Source organism: Betta splendens, chromosome 21 (assembly GCF_900634795.4).
Source record: "Betta splendens chromosome 21, fBetSpl5.4, whole genome shotgun sequence".
NCBI lineage: Eukaryota > Metazoa > Chordata > Actinopteri > Anabantiformes > Osphronemidae > Betta > Betta splendens.
In genome coordinates this window covers 17570365-17589447 of record NC_040899.1, presented here as the reverse complement: position 1 = coordinate 17589447, position 19083 = coordinate 17570365, and the positions used below count along the sequence as shown (strand labels likewise).

Below are 19083 nucleotides of genomic sequence, written 5' to 3'. Positions count from 1 at the left end.
AATCTATAATCGTCACAGAGACTTCGTGAAGGGACAACCGTCTTGTTTTGCCAGCCACTGACAGCAGATGAAGAAAAGAAGAGGTTTTTGGCTACATGAAGAATCTGTAGCTTTTGTGTGCCTTAATTCAAAATAAGAAGCTGCTGATCAACTTAGAAACGATGTCTTTATCGTTTCCAGTGGCAGAGACAGCTGCTACGGGTGCTGGTTCCTCACAGGCAGCCTCCTGTACTCCTCCATACGGGGTAATTCGTCTGCGCTTTACTCTAGCTCATACAACTAACCACAAATATCGGACTTTGCGTGCTGAAGAACTCACTGTCTTCTACTAAAATAATCTACAGCGTGACCTCCAGCCATTGAATATTAGTGCTGTAGGGGAAACAATGGTAGACAAAGAAAACAATGGCAGACAAAGCAGTATCAGTCCAGCAGGCTGGCCCCGCACCCTCTCACTTGGACCAATGCTGGGGCAGGTACAGAGAAAATCAGGAAGCACTAGTTGTTGACCCTGAGGCAAAAAGTCTTCTGACAGGGTTCAGGAGCCTTTTTGTAGAGGCATAAATGATCATTTATCTGCAATAGTTAATATGGAGGAATCCGAGTGTCCCTTAATTCTTAAATACTTCCCAACATAATTTTGGTATACCCCAATTGAAAATTGGTAAAGTTTTCCTTTATGCAAAACACACTCCTGAACATAAATGTTGGCAGCAGAAAAATGGCGAGATTGCATAAGCAAGAAGCAGGCGGGGTAATAACCAAGACAGCAATTCCCTGGAAACTAAAAGGGGAAACTAAGCTAGAAAGATAAAAATAAGGTTGTAATACTGAGAAGAGTGTGACATGTCTCTGTGTATGTTGTGAGGTTGGTGTCTGGGTGGTCCATCAGGGTACAGGTGTCAGATCGTCGTAGCTGACGGACCCACATGCACAGCACAAACAAGCTTGGATGGTGATAAAAAGGGATTTATTCCAGAAAGGCAGGGTCAGAGTCAGGCAAGGTCATTCACGGGTAAGCAACAGTTTACAATACAATGGGTCAGGCAGGCTCAGTTCCGTGGACAGACAGGGTTCGTTAACGTAACGTAATGTAAATATAACAGTACCATTCAGGAAGAGGCGATCTCGTGGTCAGAATTGCATGCAGGATCGTTACCAGGGAGACTTGAGGACAAGACAGACAAGGCAGATAGGGATTAGGCAGAAGTTGTTCACGATGGTCATAGACAAGGTTCTGGTTCACAAGGCTAGGAAAAAATACAAGACGCTGGAAAGTGGTGGAATGCACGCAACAATCTGGCAACTGGAGAGAGTTTGAGGTGGAGACTATATACTGACGCAGATTACTGATTACTGATTACTGACAGTTGTGTGGAATGAGGACCGGTAGTGACAGGGAAAACAGTGAGTGGAGTTCTTCTGTGGAAAGAAAAAAAGGTGTGGGTCATCGACATAGCAATTATAAGAAGAGCTGTGTCAGCAAAAGAACACAAAGGCGCTGTAATATACATCCATGTAGATGTGGTGTGGTGGGGTGGAGCGGCACACAGCAAAACACAGAATTACGCCACCTCTGCATTGCATGAGCTAATTTAATAGTAAAGGCCTTTCTACTGTGTGGGAGCTATTTCTACTCACTTTGAGGTTAAAGGTCAGTGTCAGCAACAAATCAGCAAACCTGGAGTCAGTGGAGGGTCAGTGTTAAGCATTAGCTGCCCCTGCAGGTTGATGCTAGACAGTAGAAGTCCCACGTAAGGAAAGACACAAGGAAGAAAGTCTATCCTGATGGCAACAAACAGAGAAACTCCCTTGGTGCCACATAGTTCAGATGCTAATGGATTTTTGCTGTCACGTGATTCTTGAGTATCACTGAACAGTCTAGTTTAGTCTTTCCATCAGTTACATAAAAAATACCTTCATGCAGTGTGAGGATTAATGCACTTTTCTGCTGTCACTGCTGACAGTCAGGTGACAAAATATTTAAAATATCACTCCCTGCTGGGTGCACATATCCCTCTGTTGTAAACTCTGGCAAAGAGACTTAAACAGAAGATATGCAAAAGAGAGAGCTGGCAATCGTCATCTGTTGATACAAGTTTCCTCTCTGCATCTGTTAGAAGCCGCAGGGGGAATCATTTCGGTTGATTACTGTACTGTGTCTGATATCTTCATTAAACCGAATCAAGAGATACAGACAAGAGAAAGCAATAGGGAGCAGAGGGGAGAAAAAATAATCAGGGAAGGAAATGGAGAAAAATTGCGAAATATGCAGAGGCAAGATGGCGAACAAGGAGTTTAAGTGTGTGTGTGGAACCAGGAGGAAGAAAAAAGTCATTTTGAAAAGTTCGATGAGGCAGATTTTCATGATGAGTGGAGCTGTGTTGGTTTTGACAGCAGGGGATCAAAGGCAGCCATGTGTCATGGAGGCAGACAACGCCTTTTCAAAGCCCCTCAGCCTGCTAGCATTTTAAGTCAAGGCGGTAATGGAGAATGGGAAAAAAGACAGCATGGGCACAATGGCATGTGGAGTGAATGGTCCAGAACTATATGGGGGTCGGTGAAGGTCTGTCTGTTTGATTGTCAAAAGCTCCAAGCACTGTCAGTGAATGACACTAAATCACCAAGGATTTTTTTCAGTCACCTGTCCTGTTGATTTTTAAGAATAAGTGAGTTTTGTTCAGATCCACCTGTCTGTTGTTTTACCCTGACTAAGATAAAAGGGACTCCAGAACACTTTACATCATGGAAACCTGTCATGAATCTGGCCTTTTCTCTTAATTTCCTGTGTTATTTTGGTGCTTAGTTTCTGGTATTTTTTTGGTATTTCCTGTTTTATTTTGGCACTTTGTCCATGTCTGCCTTAGTTCTGGTTTTACTGATTCTGTCACATGACCCATCAACTGCAGGCAATCTGTAATCAACCCGGTATTTTAGCCTAAGTTCTTTGCCAGAGTGGTAGCTCATGTCCTTGTGTCTACTCTTCAGCATTTGCCCAAGTAAGTCCTCTGTGTACCGACCCTGGATCTTGTTTTTGACCGTGTCTTGCTTGCTCCCTGTCCAACGGCTTCAGACGTTATCACGCCATTCAATGGTCATTATCAGTGGTTATCAGCCCATACGTATGAGCCGCTAGGTGAATAGGTGCAGTAGGTTGTCGTCATTTATCCGTAAGGTTGATCACGGCTCGGATGATTTAACCAGCAGATTTTCAAATTTTGATTTTTCAGCAAGCATAACTTAGCAAATAGCTAGCGGTATTGTGTTATCTAACTGTAACCTGAACCCCCCACCCATTATCCAGCCCTAACCCTAACCATAATAACCTCTAAAGCTGCTTAACATAGCAACTTAGCTAGCTGTTAGCTGTTCGCGAGGAGGCAGAGCAGGCACCTACCGGTCCGTACGAATCAGTTCTGATCAGCCCATTCGTTATGGCTGATAACATCCGAAGTGGGTGCCCTGTCTGTACTGTTTTGAACTCTGCCTTGTGGATTGAACCTTGCCTGAAGACTGGTCCCTGTCTGTACCGTTGCCTTCTTCCTGCTACTCCGTGTATCAAACCTCTGCCTGCCTTGACCTAGATTCTGCATTTGTGTGAGTGCTGTGCATTTGGGTCTTTCACCTTGTTTCGTGATAAAACCTAGACACAGGCAGTATGATAGGTTATAGTACTTGAGGTTATGTGGATTTTGGAGAATGATTAATGAAACATATTTGTCAAGTCTGGATCATAAATTCCAGCTGATAGTAGTGGAGGCAATGAATCAAATGAGTTTGCACTATATAGTAAAAGTAAACAATCACTTCAGATGCTGTGTCTCTCCACTGAAATAATGGCAGCATTCTTTTCATTTCATGTTTTTACCCTTTTAATGACACAGTAAATATAGTGTAGTACAGTATTTACATTAAATGCTGCCATTATTTCAGTGGAGAGACACGGCATCTGAAGTGGTGATAATCACCACACACCATGCAGTATTACTTTATATCTTTTACTTTTCATCTTGAACGTGCTTTGGTCTGCAAGCTATGCAGTTATGGCTGATTTTACTTCTTCCTGTTGGTGGCCAACTCTACTGGAAGATCAGCACATTAAAGCAAACCATTACAATTATTATTGAGAAGGTACACTGTACTTATTCAAAGCCTTCGGTGCAAGGCACAACTTCCTTAAATCCAAACATAGCATTAAACAATGTCAAAGTTATGGGGAGGGGGCACAATCTTGAATATTGCTTCATTGTCATTACGATTTATGGAATAACAAAGCACTCACCAATTTTCCATTGGCATTGGTGAAATGAAGGTAACGCTGTTCAGAAACAGCAGCCTATTAAATGAACCTGACACAGATTACAGATTACAGGTCATTACCAACAAAACAGTTTGAAGACTAGGTGTGTTATTATTGCCAGGCAGTTTTATTATCTAGTGACAGTACATCTACTTTATATCCTTATAAATGTATGTAAATGTATATCTTTTGGTCTTAGTAATACCTTTGATGTGATACTTCACCAATGGGGCTTGACCAAAGCGATAGTGGGTAGTATTCAAGAGTGAAGCTTCTTCCATAATTTCTACGCAGATAAATTATTATTTATTCCTCTATATAAAGTGGCCAGGGGAGCTGAAAATGATGTAAAACACGTCATTCTCAACCGCTCTGGCAACTTTCCATGGGCTCACTACAACTAGTGCTTTCTGGTTTTCTTCGTACCTTCCCCGGCAACAATGGACGAGAATGTCTCTGTCTACAGTACTCATTTTCAATGACCAGAGGACCTGCTCTGAATTATTTAGAAAAGTTCTATACAGTAGTGTGTTAGCACAGTCTACTATTCATTTTACTTGTATAGGCTTGAGTACAGCCAAATGAGTTAGACGAGGCTGAAGTTGCTAAAGCCAAAGATAGCGACTGCAAGAAGCCGGGTGGGGGGTAGTTTATGAACAATTCGTTCAATATGAACTAATGTTTTATATAACTCGGGAGGAACGAATCCTCTCATTGAAAGATTCATTCATTTTCATGCAGTACCTTCTCTCGCCACATGGCAGCAGCTGCATAAACTCAGTCAGCAGGACAGGAAACAGAAAGGATTAATTCACGACTGAGCACCCTTCCTCAAAAATTTGTTCTTTTGTCACGTGACTGCTAGGCTCTTTAGGCTCTGTGGCGAGCAGAAGGCGCTCCAGTTCTTTCCTGATTGTCATGTGACAGCTGTAGCTCAGCTACGGGCTGTGAGGACTGATAAACAAGGAAATGAATGATGTCTGATATCTAAAGTTCATTTATTTGTCAGCTGAAACCCGACATACATTATTTATTCATGGAATCATAATTAATTAGTGGTCTTTGATTCTTGTAGATGTGTGTAGTGTTATTGTGTTTATAATTTAAAGTGTGTTTGTAAATCAATACTTTTAATACATTATATCAACATGTTGATTTTGTGGTATACGTTTCCATAATCATAAAATATAACAATAATAATAATAATAATTAATAATAATAATAATAGTAATAGTAATAATAATAATAATAATAGTAATAATAATAATAATAATAATAATAATAATAGTAATAATAATAGTAATAATAATAATAGTAATAATAATAATAATAATAACACGGTTTTGTTCATTGTTCTCATTCATCGTTTACAGCTCAGGCTCTGTAGTGAGCAGCAAGCACTACAGTTCTTTTGTGATTCATTGGATCTTTAGTTCAATCATTTGTCACGTGACAACTGTTGGGGGACCTCATGTGTATCATCTGTTATTAACAGAATTATTATTAAAGTTCCACATGCTCAAACAAAGAAGGTTTTGCCGCCTGTATGTATTATCCTTCTGATAGGAGTGAGTGGAAACAAAGATTTTAAATCTGAGTGCCAAAACCAGGCGCCAGGCTGGGGAACCATACCTGGCACCGCGCTGAGACGTCCGAACTTCCCCGCTGATACAAACGACAAACGGAGGAGGAACTTGGACGTCAGCCATCCTGTTTGGACCAAACCAAATACCAACCAAATAGGACGGGCGTGACCCAAAACATGGTTATTAAAGCTGCCGTGACCAAAGACTCATCCCTTGTTCTCTCCGACCCTCGTCCTCTCGCCTTCAAGTCCACTGCAGACCTTTCTTCTTTCCATCCACCTGGAGTCTCCCTCTGCCCGGCACGCCTGAAGCCTCCACCGCAGCCAGCAGCTGAACCAACGTGGACATCGTCACGGAGAACGGGCCTGATCACCCATCTACTTCTAGCCACCTGGCAGAAAACCGCCAGCTTGACCGCCTCACCCGCTGCTGTCTCAGGTGATCACGCGAGTATTTCCGCAATCACATGACTGTAAAGCTGTTACAGATCTACGTGAATCTAAGAGGTGCACATTGAAGTGTTGTGATCTGTGATTTTGCTAGCTTAAGTGCTTTATTGTGGTACTGTGTGGTTATTCTGTTTCTGCTGTGACCACGCCAAGCGCACGTTTCAACCACTGCGCGCTTCCGCGATCACGTGACTATATCGCTGGATATAGCCCCACGTGTTTGTGAGACCGCAAGCCTTATTCACGCTAGTCCCACTTCACACTCTTTTACACGCTTCTTTCCCTGTGCCACCTCACCACGCCCCTAAAGGGGGGCGCCCTCCTCCTCCTCCTTTCTCCTTCCTTCTCTCTCTCTCTCTCTCTCTTTCTCTCTCTCACACATACACACACCCCTTTTATCGCACGTAACACGCATACACATACAGTATTTCCAGACGAACACACCATGCGATTAAGTTGTGATTGCTGAGTTATTCAAGATAGTTCTGACACTGGAGTTAATTTTATTTGTTTAATAAAGCGTTCATAATTTAATTGGTCGTTGTTGTCTTTGAATATTTGTATACGCTCTTACAGCACTGGTGAATTGAGTCAGCTATGGTACGGAGTTCATCCTTCAAATAACTTACAATACAATAATAATAATACAATTGAGACTGTATTGGCTATTCCAAATTGGTTATTGGTCCCTGGTAACAGGGTGTTGCCCCGTAAAATTAATTATTAATTGAAATAATAATTATTAATCAATAATTAAGTGTTTCATTACCTATCGAGAGACCCCATGAGAGAGAGAGAGATAGAGAGAGAGAGAGAGAGAGAGAGAGAGAGATTTAGATATAATATATATATATATATATATATATATATATATATATTATATTTAAGCTAATAACCAAAATTTATGAATCTAAATTATAACATAATTGGTATCTCCACTCAGGAGCTATAAATGTAAAAATTATAACTTGTGCTCTTATATATAAGATATATATATCCCCAACATAATTGGTGCAAACCCGTGTGAGGCAAATTAACCTCAGCCCTTTTTGAGACTAGGTGATGTTGGTAATTCATTTGGCACTACCACAACCTTCACACTGCCCCAACGCAACCGTATATAGCAGGCTCTGTAGCGAGCAGCAAGCGCTCCAGTTTGTTTGCGATTTGTTCATATGGATGCTTACAGATCATCATTTGTCACGTGACAACTACCAAGTGACTGTTGCGCTGTTAAACAACAATAACAGGGGAGATGCAGGACAAGTCACATTAATGTGGTGTGTATTTCCTTGGTTTCATGTGGTTTTATTTGCTTGTGGCATTTTGTGTATTATAATTTGTCCACTGAACCATGTTGTTTTCACTATATAGTGTTTGAGAACCACAATCCCTTTTACAACGCCCACAGCACCAGAGTTAAAGATCCGAATCAGTTCAAAGAATTGAGTTTTCCATCTCTAGTGGTGGGAGAGCTGATAACCGACTGTAAGGAGCGGGGGCAAAAGCGAGGCAGCTGACAGCTGAAAGGAGCTGTGTGCAGGAGACAGCTGTTGTTCACTTGTGCTCATTTATGTTTTGTAGATCATTTGCCCTATAGCTTTATCCTTGCTTCTGTCATGGTCGTAGTTGCTTTTTATTCATGCTACAGTGTTTAGGTTTTATTTGATATTACCTTTGTTTTCATGCTTGTAGTGTTCATTTTCCATTTCACAGTTCTTTTATAATAATTACTCTTAGTTGCTTTGAGTTCTTCTTATGTGTAGTTTAGTTCTTCTTCCCTCTCTTTCATGTTCTGTGCTCAGTTATTTTATTAACTTTGTTTTATTCACTGTTAACCTTTTGGCACAGTTGAAGTCCAAAGGACTCAGGACATTATTAAGGTTTCACAACTTTCAACTATTCAGGTATATTAAACAACAGTACATAAATGGATCAATGGAAGACTAGAAGACTACTTTGCCCGGATAGTAACTGTTTATATTAAGTAACAGTTATTTTTGTTGTAACTGTTTATATGAAGTAACAGTTATGTTTGTTGTATAGACATTTTTTTATTGCTCAAATAGAGAAAAGTAAAATTTGATAAAGAATAGTGAAATAATGTCACAAAAGGTGCACTATGGAAACTGTAGGCACCGGATATTGATGCAAAAACTCAATAACGATATGTCTCGTTAGTAGTACGTTTTTTAGTGGATACTGCCTACAATATTTTAGTGGTAAAATGCTAGAGAGTTATTTTTAAAGCTATGTAGTAGTTATATTCGGATATAATGTAGTGTAATATTTCTGCTGTTTGCCCACATTCTAACAGGTTACAGTTGGGTTGGTCTTTGTTGACTGATGAAATCTAAACTACTTCATTTGATTTTCCTAATCATCAGTGAATCAGTAAATATACAGTATACAGTACAGCAATAATTCCTCTACATTTGTCAACTTAGATGTATGTCTGCATGTTGAGTTACAGCATCTGGACTTCTTTATTTCTTAGAAGAAGTCCAGATGTCATAACTTAACTTCCAGGTAACTTCACCTGGATGAATCCCCCTCATACACAGATTTATGTGGGTACATCTACTGTACTACAAATTTCACGCTATCCATTAATTTCACATGAACTTTCGCTGTTTGGCTATGTATTCTTTCTCTTTATCTGTCACACACACACACACACACACACACACACACACACACACACACACACACACACACACACACACACACACACACATCCATCTCTACATATGCTCTGTAGAAAATTTAATTTCCTTAAAAGCACTTGGTTTCTGCTGTTTTTTAGTCAGTTCAGTGTATGTGGTGCTGGCACAGGGTCTCTGCAGCACAGAGCTGTTAGGAGAGGAAATGAAAAGAAACAACAGGGCAGTCACAAGCATATCCTCTTGCTTGGTGTGAGTAATGATTCACAGCCCTACCTGAACATGTGGCAAGGTGTAGCCAAGGCTGTCAGCAGCCCTGTGGAGATGATGGTGCATGGTGTCCCACATTAAGTGTTTTTGATATTTATATTAAAAGAGCAGCAGTACAAGTTAGGCACAGTGAAATTGAGACATGGGGCACTGATTCCTGACATAAATAACAGAATACCTGACACAGTGTAATACCTGTGTCACGTTGTTGTTATGATCTGCCATAAGAACGGTGGATCGGATACCTGGTGGTCCATGCAGACCCGAGTCGGAGGAGGCCAGTAATGAATGAAAAATGTTTGTTTAATTAACCAAAAACACTCCTAATAACACAAGGTATAAACTATGAAGTATCTGTTGTGTGCTGAAATGTGGAGAGTATGAAGCGCAACAACTATAACTATAAAATAAATATCGTGGCAAATCAAAAATCAAATTGAGACATTATCCGTGACTAGTCATTCTACAGTGCCATTCCTACATACATATATATATCCTCCGGTAGTACAGTGGTTAAGATGAGTGGCTATTGTCTTGGTTGAGTTGGCGTGAGTTCAATTCCTTGGTTTTGCTCTAACTATGCAATTTTATTTCTGAACAACATATATGATGTTTTAGTTATTTTCTATTCACTGCAAAGTTATACCTGTTCTGTCTAGTTTAAGACAGACATGCAACAAGCAACAAAGCATTCTTGTTTTCATTCTCTTTTTTCGTGTCTTTAAACAGCAGGCGTCTCATATACACACCCACTGCTCTAACATCTGATAATATAATATAATATAATATAAGCCAATAGAATAGAAGCCAATATAATAATATATTGGCTTCACATAATTCCATGATTATGGGTTGCGGTTTAATTAATATAATTTGAATGTGCATGGCCAAGTTAAGACGTAGAGCGCAGTCCATCTGCGACTACAGCCGTTTAGTTAGGTCTTAAAACGTACAGGGGCCGATTAAATGATCTCTGGAAGAAATTCATTAACAAGTTTTGGCAGTTTAAATAACGCTCAAGGTCCCTCAGGTGTCCCTGAAGAGGAACACCTGAGGGACCTTGCGGGACCTTGCGAATTATGACCGTGTGCAGTGCAGTCGCTAAACCTCAGCGACGCAAGCTGCACACCGTTTGAAAGTTCAGACTCTCGTCTTTCCGACCATATAAACATTTCCAGCTACAACAATCACAGCGCAGTCACCAAACGCTCAAAAAACAATAACCATAAATCCATAAATTTTCCATCACTTACTTTTGACGACTTCTGAGCTTCAAATCGCGCTCAATCATGTCGTGTGTGGTCTCTTTTTGTTCGTTATGATCCAGCGAATGTAATCTAATAAAGCGTTTCGGTCCAAAAAAACACCATACATCCACACTGGTCCAAACACTACAAAAATTCTGCCCCAGCTCGTGAGCGAAAAATATTTTTTTCCAACTTCTGTGAGCCATAACCCGCTAAATTCAAAAGCGATAGCAACGGAAACTTTTCAAGATGGAGGCTGCCGGGCTTCTGCTTCGAACGAAACCTAAGCCGTTAACCTCTGTTTATTGGCCCTACCATGGCAACCCTTAGCACACGTGGTCCAAACCTACCCCCCCACAGGCCTCTAGAGTTAACCTCGTAAATGCTTAAACAAAACGGACAACGCAGCAGCGTAGCAGAGAACGCATTGATTCCGTAGATATGCCATGAGTGGGGGAGGGGCGCTCAGCCTGCCATAACCAGCCAGGTCAAAGAGCTAAAAAGTGAAGCCTGCTGTTTCCTAACTATGAATTTTTGACCCAGATTGTTACATATAAGATATTAGGTTATAGTGAACGCTAATATAGCATTATAGGGTATTTTTACAGCCTGTAAGCTTTCATTTGAGCCCTCCCTGGTGTCTGTAGGTTGATCCAGGCCAGAGTTGTGATTTTATTAGGGTTACCTGGGCCAGGCGGAATTTGGTTTGGGGGGGGGGGGTAAATAATTATTCATAAAAGTGTCCCAGAACCTTTTTTTTAACACTATTTGATTTATTTCGTCATATATAAATGCACAAGGCTTCATTCTTTTAGATAGAGTTTTTTTGTCCTGAGACCAGTCACCAGGGAGATATTTGCTTATATCTTTAAGGGAAAAATCCAGGCGAGGGCTTATCAAAAAATTATAAAATTATTTCAGGTTTGTGTTTCTTTTGTTTTTCTCCTATATAGCTGTAACAAATTGTTTCTTTATTTAAAAACTAGAAGAAGTTTCTTTTCCAATGACACCAAGCTCAATATTGTAGCCCTTACAATTGAGGAACTACAACTTTTTAATTGGACTATGCCAAATCGGATCCTAATTAATTAATAGGGTTTAAATAGGGCTTGGAAGCTTAGGGGTTAATACTTTGATTTCCCATCCATCTATCCATCCACCTTCGCTTTCTTGTTTCTCTTGATATGAGCGGCAAATTGATTTTAGTCAAAGCACCGCCTTACAAACCAATACACCAGGCAAATTTTGTTTTAGACACAGAATTGGATTTAAAGTGCTTTATTTGTTTAGCAAAAAACGAAAAAAAAATGTTCTCGCGTTACCTCTGCTTTTAATTTTTAATCAAAGCTTATCCGGGGGCGGGTCGTGGGGGCAGCAGTCTTAGCAGAGAGCTCCAGACTGCCTTTTGAATGAAACGAGACCGAATGATGTGATGTGTTACATACTTTGGTCTGAGTTTGACCAAGCTTAACTGTCAGCCAAGGTTAGTACATTATGATTTGAATGCGCCTGTCAGCGGGGAACACTGGTGGTCCTGGGCAAATTGGCACCCCTGGCGAGATCATGATTTTGCGCCCCCTTATCGTGACTATGCACGCACCACCCCCCCAGTCGACACTATGCGCTCTCCCGATCGAGACTATGCGCCCAGAACCTTCACGCGCCATCGTGATTATGCTAGATAAGATCGTGATTTTAGGCCCTTATCCCCCAGAGTGTGTATATGTGCATGTGCATGTTTTTTTCTGCGGGCTTGGAGAAACCGCCCCAGGCAGCACCTGCTGGGGTGCTCGGGGTGATGTTAAAATGTGGAATGTTAAATCTCTGAATCCTGTCTTTTGTGTCTTATCTGGATTAAAAACAAATGTTGAATGATCTTAAATAATATAATATACCCCCCATGGCTCCCTGTGTTTTTTTTTTTTTCATGGAAAACATGGGTGAAACGTGGGTGCCAACCCCTGGTCTAGATCTTCTTTATTCACTTTTTTTATTTGCAGCAGTTTGTCTTCCACAATTGAAATGCTGCACGTGGGACCACGCACCACAGAGTAAAGCTTGATCGGTCTAAGCATGCAGCTGCTTATTTCGGTTTTAAACTACCATTAATCGTAAATACTACTCTACTAAATACTAAAATCGTCCGCCACAGACGAGCAGCGGTTCGTAGTCTTGGTTATCCATGCACTAATTAATACGGTGATCTTGTCTCATGGGTCAAATTATATTGATAGGACACTGTTTTTCCAATAATAAAATTATAAAATAATAATAATAAAATAATAAAATAAAATTGAAAGACTGCTCCCACTGAGGTTTGAACATGGGACAAAAAGCTTTAAAGCCATGCATGTTAACCAATAAGCCACCCAAGACTTGGTCAATGGTTGTTCTACAAATGCTTTATAACACAGTGAACTAGCGTTCTATTACCAAATGTGGCAGTCAATCACCATCTTCAGGCCAAAAGGACGTAACACACACTCTCACACGGTGCAAACCAGGTGAGAACACGGTGGAATTGAAAGCAAATCACAGTAGAGGCAGACACTTTTAATTGCTACCACTGTACAGTATATGCAACACATGCATGACTAATATGAGTAAGCTAAACATGAAAACTGACAGACTCCTGCATGTCTTAGATGCTCAGCAATGAGTGGGTCACAGAGCTTACAGGAAGAATTCAAATACAAAAACTCAACCAAGAATTTGAAAGAGCTCAAAGTCTTTTGATAGTAGCTTCGTAGTCCCGCTCACAAAAGGTCCAGGTAGCTGCAGACATGTAGTGCTGGCAATGACCCAGCACAGACTGATGGTCTAGGGGAGTTTATATAGGGAAGTACAGGTGTGGGGAATCGACCTAATTAAAAGAGTATACTGAGTAAGAAGGGAGCAGGTGTGGTCAAGAACCGAGGCGTGGCATGGTAAGGGAGAAGGTGTGGTCCAAAACAGGAGAAACAGAAGAGCCAGCCCAGGATCCTGACATTTGTGGTGTATCTGCATATTCTGTCTGTCTGACTGGTTGGTTTGCATCATTACCCAGAACTATATCATCCAGATGTTTTAAGATTTTAAGTTAAAGCAAACTTGAAATGCTTGGTTGAACACAATAAAATTTATGTCTATATTCATTGTACTTTTTGTTTGGTAGACGTTATTTAAACTGTACACACTGTGCAGTTCCTTATGCATGTATAAAAGCAGTTTCTGTTATTTATTGATTAGTGTAATGTGTACTATTGATATTTTTAATAGCACTCAGGTCTGTATTTTTGAGTTTACCTAGTCAAGGCTTCAAGAGTTGTATGTGAATGATGGTCAAGCCTTTGTCAGTCAGTGTTATTGTGTGATAAACATCAGAGTCAGCCTTTGTCCCCTTCAAATGTGCTCACGTGGGCTCCTGCAGCCACACACCTGTGTGGAGAAAAGCTAATGGCTATCGGCATCGAGCGGCTACGGGCAGGGAGCGGTGGGTCCAGCTTTTGGCCTTTTCTGTAACCTCATACACCTGGGGGGAACAGCTGATAGCTCTCAGCCTTCGAGCAGCTACAGGCAGGGAGCGGTGGGTCTAGCTCGCTGTAGTAAGTATGTGCTTGATACTTAATATGTTGGTTGGTCTGTTTAAAATGTAGTAACCCACATGTGAGACAAGCGTTGCTAACAACTACAGCGAGTCAGCCGAGCCATTGTCCCTTTCAAATATGCTACTCTGAGTTGGTGAAATCACACACCTGTGTGGGGAACAGTTAATAGCTATGGGCCTTCGATCGGCGACAGGCAGGCAGGGAGCGGTGGATCGAGCTTTTGTCCTGTTGACATGTGCTGCCGCTCCTGTTTGTGTGTTGTGTTAGCCCTTAGCATGCCTTTAGGCCTTTGCACTTTAGAGCTACAGCTGGTCGATCGCTACAATAGGAAACTGCAGATGAACGCGGTTATGTTTGTTATTACCCCGTCCTTTGTCACAGCCTAAATCAACTTGTGATTTAGGGTTATGTTATTGTTCTGTCAAATTCTAACATGATTAGTTGGAATGATTACCGTGTTGTGTTGCAAGCTTAGTTGCTAATTAGTCACATCTCTACAATAACTGCTGCTTATCTGGTCAGTAACCTATAGCTTGTACCATAGCCATTATATTTGTAGGACCAATACAATTTACAGTAAATGTAACACTGTCTTTTCTATACTGTAGGGAGGCACATCCCAGTTGCCCACATGCAAGGAGGCTGTCAAACAGAGAAATCACTGCAGACTGTTGGTACACGGACATCTGTTGCCCAGCTCAGGAGTAAAGGTAAGTTTGTATGTACTAACAGTAAGATGGGCAATAGAAGATTTTAATTGGTATATACAGTTTATATTTCATATTTGAATTGTAACAACTGTTTATCTGTTGTTTTAGCACAGACAGGCCTGTCCTCTTGTTTGGTTTAATTTTTTGTCTAGTATTGTGTATTCTTACATTAGAGAAGGTTTTGACCTACATAATAATGAACATTTCACCAATCTACAATTATGATTGCAGTACCTTTTTGTTTTGATGAGGTGATGGTGAGGACAGCCACAGCTTCCATCTTGTAGAGGACTGCTTCTGCTCAGTCTTCCAAATAGTGATGAGAACAAGGATCACCACATCTCCGTTTTCCCTACTTTCATGCATTTCGTCTGCAAGGCCCTGCAAAAGCTTCTGTCCTCAAACCCCCAGACTTCTTAATTAACTCAGTAACCTATACATTGCACATTGGAGTGTGAAGGTAACAGTTTGTTCTAGCTTTGAAGTAGTGGTGCATTTTTTTGGTTGACAATAAAGTTGGCTTTAACTATTACGTATTTCACTGAACTCTGTTTCTGAAGGGAAAACACTTTTATTCAGGAAATTGAAATTACATGTTTTTCTCTTTCTAATATGGTAAGCTATAAAGTTGAAGTGGCCATAAATAAAAAGCATATAAATTATATATAAATTAAAAAAAATCTTAATGAGTATTGCACTCACAAAAAAACACATGTTTACTCAAATAGTAAAGGAGTTATTTCACAAGTGGTCTACATCCATCATACAATGAGTGTTTTAGTGTTTTATGCATCAGGAAACTGCCTTCATCTACAACCCAAGCATGGGTTGTATGTGAAGTGATGGCAACTCCGATTCTTCACCCCAGGAATCCTCAGCAGCCTCTGTAGACTAGATACCTGTAACAACTTCAGATAGAAAGACATATTACTGTCAGATTTATCAAGATTGATCAAAAAATATAATTAAAAGCAGTAAAAATACATCTGGTCAATATATATGCATGCAGTGATTGCTCTGAATATTAATGTACATTTTAAAAATAAAATTATTTCAGAGCAGCAGCACAAGTAAGACTAAAACTGTGTAAAATGTATTTATATTATTTCAGCTATGCTCTCAAACTTTTATTTATTTGTATAATGTAAGCTAAAGTAGTGTTTTCTATTAACGAGAGTTTTCCAGGTAAGTCGTGTTGTGAATATTCAAGCTGCAAAGGCCATTTAGCATACGCATTAGCAACTGCTAGCCGCTTTGCAAATTACATAAATCAAATAAATTGAAGTAAATGCGACATTACCAATGAGACGAATCTTGCATCAGCCGAAATGTGGTGACTTCAACAGCCTCCTCTTCAGCTTCAGGGTCAGATTCGGGATCGTAGACGTATGGTTCTACTACGCTACGAACCAGCTGGCTAATGTCGTGCAGTCCTGTAGCGGGTCTTCTTCTGCTGTGGAGGATTGCGGTGGAATGCATTCTCAATGTCGCACTACTGTCAACTACTGTATAGTATCCTAACCGTGCGGTGGCTCGTATCCATGAAGCCGATTTAAAAAAAAAAAAAAAAAAAAACAACAAAAAAGGTATGCGCTTCCGCACAGAGGTGTGGTGAGCAGCTTCGCTTGCGACACGCCCAGAAAACACAGCGTTTGCTGATGGGGAGTGAAAACCACACATTGACAGGGGCAGTGTGGACGATCTAAAGGGTTTTATGGGATGGAAATTTACAGAGACCTTACTGACACATTGAAGTCCAATATCGTTTAGAGTGAAAAGCTGTATGATCAGGGAGCTTTAAGACCCATTACTGTATCTTAAACATGGTGATAGTTACATCATGAACATGACAAAGTGCACAATTTTATAGCTGTAAAGATTTTTTTACCCATAACAATAAAACAAATGTGTATGTGGACCCAGACATACCTCTACTTATTTTGTATTGCAATCCCAGCTGACATTGAACAAAAGGCAGAGTACTTACAAGGCAAGTTGACGTTCTATCACAAGGCGGACAGCAATATTTTAAGTTTAATCTTCAGAGTATGGATAGAACCTGCTCAGTCCACACAGAAAGGTCCCTGGGGATTTTCTAGCTGTGAGGTGGCAGCTCTAACTTTTGTAAAGTCTTTGACTGGTTAGAGTGAAAATTAATTCTGCTTGATTAGTGCATTTTGGTGCATTCTCGTGTATTGTCATTATAATATGAACCCGAAGTGCAGAGCACAGATTACAGCCGCTACGGTGTTCAGACCTGCCTGTCTGCCACCACAAAAATCACTCTTCTATCTTAGCTTTCTTCAGGAGTTTTAGCAGTAAAACTCATACTGTACTGTAAAAGTCCCCTGGCTGTTGCTTTGCTACAGTTGATGTTTCAGTTTTTTTATTCTTATGGAGATAAAAATTAATGACATTTTCCTAATATGACTCACTCATGGAAAGAGGAACTGATTATGAAGTGGAACAAAGGCCATCCTCCTTGTGGCAGGAATGATCACGTACGCTTCTCATGTCAAGTACATAGCTCAAGGGAGGATGAGCTAAAGAGACAAAGACTAATAATTATAAAACCCCTGTCTGTTAACTTCAGTATTCTGGACAAACATGCTCGGTGTACTGCTGTTCCACTGTCGTCACTTGTGCTTGTCCAAAAAAAGCAGCACAGAAACTATATATCTGTGATTCTCTTGCTGCCTGTTATTGTATTAATTTGGCTGCTGCCAGTTATTTGGTGTGTGTAATGGTCCCCAGTCAGCTGTCTCACAGTCAATAGATTCTCTGCTTTCTGTAATTTGTTAGTCCTCATTACTAGCTGTACCGATAAATTAGACATACTTTCAGAGAAAAAGCCCACACCTGGTAAATAATACTCTGGACCCATACGCAAGAGAGAGACAAAGTATCTACAGAAGGAATATATGAGAATCGATCGACCCTCGTGGCCATGTCTGATCTTGACAATAGCATGCTATTGATGTGCTGGAATTGCTTTTGAAGGCGAACAGATTGATATAATGGTGGGGTGTTGGCCCTTAAGGGCTGGGCTGCCAGGGCTGAACTCTGATTGACTGACCTTGGGTCAATACAGCCATTTGCATCAGTCCTCTTTGGTGTTTGTGTTGAGGCCATTGGACTGGCAGGAGTCCTGTAACAGGGCTTGGAGTTCTTCTCTAAACCAGGTGCCTAAAATCACTTTCAAGGTTGAGTTTTACTTCTAATGCCATTGATTTTATGTCTACTGTAGCCACAGGCTGTATAGAAAATGCCACTATTTACTGGCACTATACAGAAATAAAGCCACTATATTGCAAACTCAGAAGGTGAAATTGAAGCAGACAGAGTCTGCAAAGTACTGTATATTCTGAGGGCTGCAAATAAGAGATACCTCTGGCATTTGTATGAAATGAGAGGGGTGTGATGAGTGAAAATTCAATGAATGTTTAAAACAAAGCTTCAAAGTACAGAAATTGGTATTGGGGACAGCCCTAGAGTTTGTACAACCCGTACCCGTAAATATCGTCCGTAGGTGTTCAACTGGTGTAAGGCTAGGGATAAGTGGGCTGGTAGCTCAGTATGTAGATCCTTCTCAGACCGATGCTCTACCATCCCACTTAGCCCTATGGTCCCTGATTCCATCCCTGCCTTTGGCACTAGTTCCGTCCTTCAGCAAGACACCTGGCTAAGTCATTTATTTTATAGGCATTTGTCAACAAAACTGAACATTCAAGATGAAAACTGTCTGTGAGTATAAGAGACAAAACAGACACAGCCTTTGTGCTTAGGTCAAGTGCAGAGTGACAACTGGTGTGCTCTTAGTAACATCTGCTGTTTGTTGTCGTGCTTCTTGTGCTGTTTTCTGACAGTATATGTGTACTTTCTTTAAAGAAGTAAGAAAAAGAAAAATCACACCACAAGAACTAATATCTCTAGTGAAAAACACTCATAGTAGGTGGTCCAGGTTCTTTTTCTCTCTGTGAACAGACAGGATGAAAGCTCTGACGTTATATGCCAGCCTAACCAGAACAGCACTCTGAGGATTGTCTCCAGCTTTGGGCACATTACTCTGTCTCAGCTTGTGTTTAACTTTATTTATCTCTCTTTGATGTCACATCCACTCCTCTCTCATCTATACTAGGCCCTTCTACTCCGACCAGGGAACAACTGCCTGTGGCTTGATCCAACTTAGGAAACCGGTTAGTACCTTGGGGTTTGTTTCACTTGTGTGATCGTTACACCTGCCTCTTTACACCTTCTATACTTATTTAGCT

The 19083-nt window shown here is 40.6% G+C and overlaps 1 long non-coding RNA gene across 1 annotated transcript; it reads left to right on the top strand.

Moving 5' to 3' along the window:
* The first annotated feature begins 5642 nt into the window (after positions 1 to 5642).
* Positions 5643 to 18944, top strand: LOC114847807 (uncharacterized). Its single transcript, XR_005897138.2, has 3 exons — positions 5643 to 6324; positions 14711 to 14812; positions 15044 to 18944. It is a non-coding gene; the product is annotated as an uncharacterized LOC114847807 (long non-coding RNA).
* Positions 18945 to 19083: the final 139 nt, after the last annotated feature.